This window comes from Ursus americanus, chromosome 26 (genome assembly GCF_024610735.1).
Source record: "Ursus americanus isolate L20-20 chromosome 26, mUrsAme1.1.p, whole genome shotgun sequence".
In the NCBI taxonomy this organism is placed as follows: Eukaryota; Metazoa; Chordata; class Mammalia; order Carnivora; family Ursidae; genus Ursus; species Ursus americanus.
The window spans coordinates 44,718,933-44,724,385 of NC_142152.1; positions in this window are offsets into that span (position 1 = coordinate 44,718,933).

Consider the following 5,453-nt stretch of genomic DNA (forward strand, 5'->3'; position numbering starts at 1 on the left):
ATAAATATATAAAAATAAAATATGAATCGGAGACATGAAACAAAAAATTCCATTATGTGAGTCAGAATAAAGAAGGCATTTTGCTTAATAAAATGTGACATTTCAGTATCTTAACAAGCCTTTGCTTAGAGAAGACGTTCCTGCCGCTCTTCAGTAAAAGATCAGATTCGGTCTCCTGACCATGGAGGGGACGCAGGGTATCCCCGCAGCCCCTGCACCTGCGTGAGAAGGTCTGAGGCCGTGAGCGGGCTGTGGAAGGTGAGCAGAAGCGGCCCTTGCTCTCTGAGGGCCGCCCTGCGAGGAGACCCCCCTGGGGCAGGAGATGGTCACCTGCCTTGTCTACCAGGGGAGCTGCAGGGCTGTGGGCAAGTTTCCGGATGTATTGGGCCTGGGCTCTCAGCAAAGATGGGTTCTGTGTCCCAGCCTGAGGGTGCGAGAGAGAGAAACATGGCTTCCCGACTGGACCACCGATCTCCTAGCTCCTCACTGTCCTCTATCCCCTACCCAGGAGCATGGGGGCAGGGATGTGGGGGGAGGGGCAGGGGTGTGGGAGGAGGCGCAGTGGGGGTATGGATGGGGAGGGGGCAATGGGGGTATGGATGTGGGGGAGGGGCAGTGGGGGTATGGATGGGGGGCAGTGGGAGCATGGATGCTGTCTTCCCCACTCAGGGATCCCCTGTGCAGGGGTCACTTCTGGGAGGGGTGCGGGCAGACACTATTGCCTTAAGGGGGGAGGCTTAGTGACAGCCTAGGGGGACACTGCCTCACAGCTGCTCCCACCCCATCCTCAGCCCCTCCTGGGGCTCCTGCCGGTTCTGCCCCAGCCCAGTGCCCCGCTGCTCCCAAGCCAGCCCCTGGAAGGACTGATGGCCCCCCTCCCACAGCAGACTGGTGCCCCCCTTGGGCTGCTGGGTCTCAGCTGGGGCGAGTAATTAACCATGGACTCAATGCAGCTCGGACTGTGTGGGCTCTGGCCTCCTGCTGTCTGAGGATAATACCTTCAGCCACGAGGCTGAGTCCAGAGGACTGGGTCTCCAGGAGGCCAGCAAGCCTGGGAGAGTGGCCAGGGGGCCTCCAGGCCTCTGATGGGGAGTGAGGCCAGTGGGGAAGGCTCTGCCCGGGGTCACCGTCTCCAGTCCCCGAGCACGGCCCCCGCCCCAGCTGCTCAGGCAGCAGACAAGCCCACAGGGGGCTCCCTAGCTGGGGGCCAGTGGGCCCAGGGCCTGCAGACAAGCATGATTCCTGTCCCCCACCCTGGGCCAGACAGGCCCCTGCAGACCTGGGCCGCCTCACAGTGGGTGCAAACAAGCAGGTATCTCCTGGCCTCATCTCTAGGAAGGCCCGGCGCCTGGCTGCAGCTGACCTTTGGCTTCTGGTCAGCGACAGGGGCGTGCAAGGCCCAGACTGACCCCTGCAAAGGGAGGAACCTGTGTGGTCCTTCTGCCCGTGTGTGTGTGTGTCAGGCACCCCGTGTCCTGTCATGTGCCAGCACTGAGGCCACCTTCTGCGAGCACCGCTGTGCCCAGTGGTCAGGCTGGAAGCTTTCAATGTCTTGACGCTAGCAGCTAACTGCAAAAATCCGAAAGGAAGGGGACAGTTGCGGTATCACAGGGCCCCCCCAATCCCCCGCGGAAGACAAGGTGGCTGGGCTGACGGAGGTTCCGCTCATGCGGGCTCAACCAGAGGCTCCTGGCCTGAATCCTCGAGAGTGGGCTATGAGGCCCAGGAGGAGGCCGGTCCCAGCCCTGACCCCACCTGGCAGCTGTGGAGCTTAATGGCTTCAGAGGGCCACCGGGTGCTGGGGCTCGGGACAGGCCACCCTGGTTTCATCTGACTCTTCCCCTGGCTCCACTCCCACCCCTGGAGGAAGGGGTCTGCACACTCCCCCCAAAGCTGAAGGAGCCGGGTCAGGCCCCTGCCTGACTTTGAAGCCTGTGTCCTTGGCCCCAAGCCCACCCGGCCACGGGATGCCCCCGTGATGCGTGCACGTTCTGCGGGGCACTCTCGCCCCTCTCTGGGCTCTCTCTTCCCTAACAAATACAGCACAGTTTGTCATCTTTAAATACAGCTTCCTGGTTTCAGAAATGTCAAGCAGAGCCAAGGGTAGACGGTGGAAACAAGGTCTCCCCGCCCCCAGTTCCCTTGTGCAGAGACCAACGGCGGGACCAGACAGCACAGAGCAGGGAGAGGGGCTGTGAATTCACTGTGAATATCAGAGATGGCTCTGTGCTCCCCGGGCTGCTGCTGCGTCGCCCAAGGCGGGACAGGGTCCAGCTTCACTCCGGGCTGCCCTGTGTGCACACACGTTCAGGCTGTCTCTAGCTCAGCCGTGGGGGGCAGGGCAGCAGCCGGATTGCAGGGCTGGCCGGTACCATTCCCACCCGAACTGCACACTCCCATTCGGGCATGTAACTGAGGGTGCCTGTCTCTCCACCCCTCCCCTCCTGACCCTTCGTGAGACTTCCTAGTCTCCCTGTAGGGGAAGATGGCTACTCCAGGGAGCGTGCACGTGCATTTCTCTGATTATGGGTGAAGTTCAGCATCTTTCAACCAACAGCTATTCCTGTTTCCTTTTGCACCCACGCAGGCTGCTTGACTGACGGGTTCCTAGGAGATGTCAGCCTTCACCTCCCGAATTTACAAGAGTGCTTTGTTAGGGGAGCTGGCTCATCGTTAGGCATATGCATTACAAAGTTTCCCCCAGTTTGTCACACATCCTTGGACTTAAAAGGTTATAACTATGCAAAATGTTGCAATTTGTAATTTAATTAGATTTATAAACTTTATTTTTAATGACTTCTGCATTTGTAGCACGCTGAGGAAAGCCTTCCTCATCCTGAGACTATTAACGTCTCCTGTGTTTTCTTGGAATGCTTTTGTGGTTGTGGGGTGTTTTTGCACTTATGTTTCTGAACCATAAGGATTTTATTGTGGTGCTAGGAGTCCGATGGCTGCCAGTTGTCCCAATACACTTAATTAAATAACGCCCTTTTCCTCGTGGATTTTAAACGCCAAATATTCGTATAGTGAATGATGGCACACACCTCCAATCTGTGTGTCCAGTGAACGGCCCGTAACAAAATGTTCCGGTTGGTTCTGCAGCAGATTCCGCCCTCCGGCAGAACTAGAGCCTTCTGTTTCAGAATTTTACAGGATCTTGTGCTGCTTCTTTTTTTCCTTTTTTATTGTGGTAAATAGACGTGACATAAAATTTACTGTCTTAACCATTTCTTAGGGTACAGTTCAGGGGCATTAGGCACATTCATTTCATTGTACAACTATTGCCACCACCCATTTCCTGGACCTTTTTCATCTCCCCGAACGGAACCTCTGTCCCGCTGAACACTCACCACCCCATTCCCCGCCACCTCCAGCACCCACAATCCTTTCTGTCTCTGTGAGTCTGACTGCTCTAGGGACCTCATGTAAGGGGAACCACACAGTATTTGTGCTCTTGTGACTGGCAAGTGTCCTCACGGTTCATCCATGCTGTAGAGAAGCCAGGATTTCCTTCCATTTTACGGGTGAATAATATTTCGTGGTAGGGATGGATCCCCTTTGGCTCATCCATTCATCCATCAATGGACACTGGGTGCTGCCACCTTTTGGCTACTGCGAGCATAGAGTTGCAGACGTCTGTTTGTGTCCCTGCCTTCAGTTCTTCCGGTGAAATCTCAGATGTGGAAAGACTGGATCATATAGTAACTCTATTTTTAAGTTTTTGAAGAATGTCCAGACTGTTTCCCAGAGCAGCTGTACCATTGTACATTCCCACCAACAGTGCCCAGGGTTCCACTTTCTCCACATTCTTGCCAGTACTTATTTTATCTATCTACCTACCTCTCTTGATAGTACCTAACCTAATGGTTGAGGGCCGCCCTAGGACAGATGATGTTGGGCACCTTTCCATGTGCTCGTGGCTGTCTGTGCACCATCCCTGCGGACATGCCCATTCCAGCACTTTCAGCCTATTTCTTCTCCTCCTCCTCCTCCTTCTTCTTCCTCCTCCTCCTCCTCCCCCTCCCCCCCCCCTCCTCCTCCTCCTCCTCCTCCTCTTCTTCTTCTTCTTCTTCTTCTTCTTCTTCTTTTTAAAGATTCATTTATTCATTTGAGACAGAGAGAAAGAGAGAGAGCAGGGGGAGGGACAGAGGGTGAGGAAGAGAGAGAATCTCAAGCTGACTCCGCGCTGAGCACAGAGCCCAACACAGGGCTCCAACCCACCACCTCGAGATCAGGACCTGAGCCAAAACCAAGAGTCAGATGCTCAACCGACTGAGCCCCTCAGCCTGTTTATTCTTGTGCCTTTATTCTCTGCATGGACTTTAGAACTGGTGTAGTTATAAAAAACACCTTGCAGCTACTTTTATTGGCTTGTATTCAATGTATAGATCCGTTTGGGGGGACTGTGGCCCCACTTGTCCTGTTTTCCTTTCCCTCGCTCCTCTCTGGGTTCCTGGCTGGGTGTACCTCATGTTTGCAGGACATTCTCCCTGTGGTTGCAGGTATTCCCCCATATCTGAGGGTGCCTAAAGCTGCTCCCCTACATCTGTCTGAACTCCCGAATGTTACCGGACAGCTCACCTGCTTGTCCTCCGGGCTCTCCACCCCCGAGTCAGGCTCTCAACTGCTGATCCCGGCACATCTGGTCAGCTGTTTCCCAGGGACAGCAGGCTGCCCAGGTGACCACTGGGAACCCTACTCCCCAACCCCCAACCTTGGAGGAAGTCAGGATCCTGGCAGGAGATCGACACAAAGAGAGAAAAAGACTTTTATGAAGGGCCATTTGCCAAGCTGTGTACAAGGGGTAGGTGAAGCTCTGGGTGGGGGCTGGTCCCAGAGCCCTGAGAACGTAGGAAAGGGCCACTGGGAAGGGGCTGGGGCCTCAGGGAGAGGGTAACTCTGTGTCCAGTAGGGAGTTGGGGAAATTCCCCAACCTCAGGGCTGGAGGCCAAACTCACCCGGAAGCCAGTGGGGGTGGGGGATGGGGCCACTGATGTAGTGGAGCTCAGGGCAGGGTATAGAGGGAGGAGGGCAGGTCTTAGGGGCAACCGGGAATACCCAGTCCAACCTCTTTCCTCTCCTCAGTCCCCACCTTTTGCAGCCCAGGGCCTCTGGCTGGGTACCTGACCATTCCCACCCCCCACCCTCCCGGGCACCCAGAGCTCTCTAATACCCCCATACCCCCATCCGGGCAGGTCTCGGCTGGCATCAAACCCTCCTGCCGCGCCACGTCGTCCTTGGGATGAAGTCCAAACTTCTTGATCACCCAGCTGCAGGTCCCTCCCCTGGCCCGCTCCTCCCCCCACTACCTCAACCTCGGGTTCCCTGGCCTCAGTGTTCCCACCAGGGGTCCTGTCTGCGAGCCAGCCCCCGTGGGCCTCCCGCTGCCTGGCTCACTCCACGCTCTCTCCTAGCCCGCCCCCCCCCCGCAGGTGGGTTTCCACCTGCACGGT